A 349-nucleotide genomic window follows, 5' to 3' on the forward strand; every position below is an offset into this window, starting at 1 on the left:
TTAAATCCAAAACCCCAACTAAACTTTGGATCTGAAAAAAAAAAAAAAACTAGTGTTGGCCGGTAAAGAATTAATCGGTAGTACTCAGAGATTCAAAAATGGTATACCTCCAATCAAGGACCTTGCGATTTCACGCTCTGCAGCGACTTGAAGAGGAACAAGGAACTTAAACGTTGGATCTTCAGTCTGACCACGTTTTCTCTCCGCCGACGAATTTGTTTGAATACCATAGCTGATTACTGTAGCATTCCTTTCCACAAAATGTAAAGCTCCTGGAACTTGCAACGGATGTGAAAGAAGCCATGCATCTACCTCGTTTGGCTCCTTGAATGATTGAACCTGAACATAT

The sequence above is a fragment of the Camelina sativa genome, chromosome 18 (assembly GCF_000633955.1).
Source record: "Camelina sativa cultivar DH55 chromosome 18, Cs, whole genome shotgun sequence".
NCBI lineage: Eukaryota > Viridiplantae > Streptophyta > Magnoliopsida > Brassicales > Brassicaceae > Camelina > Camelina sativa.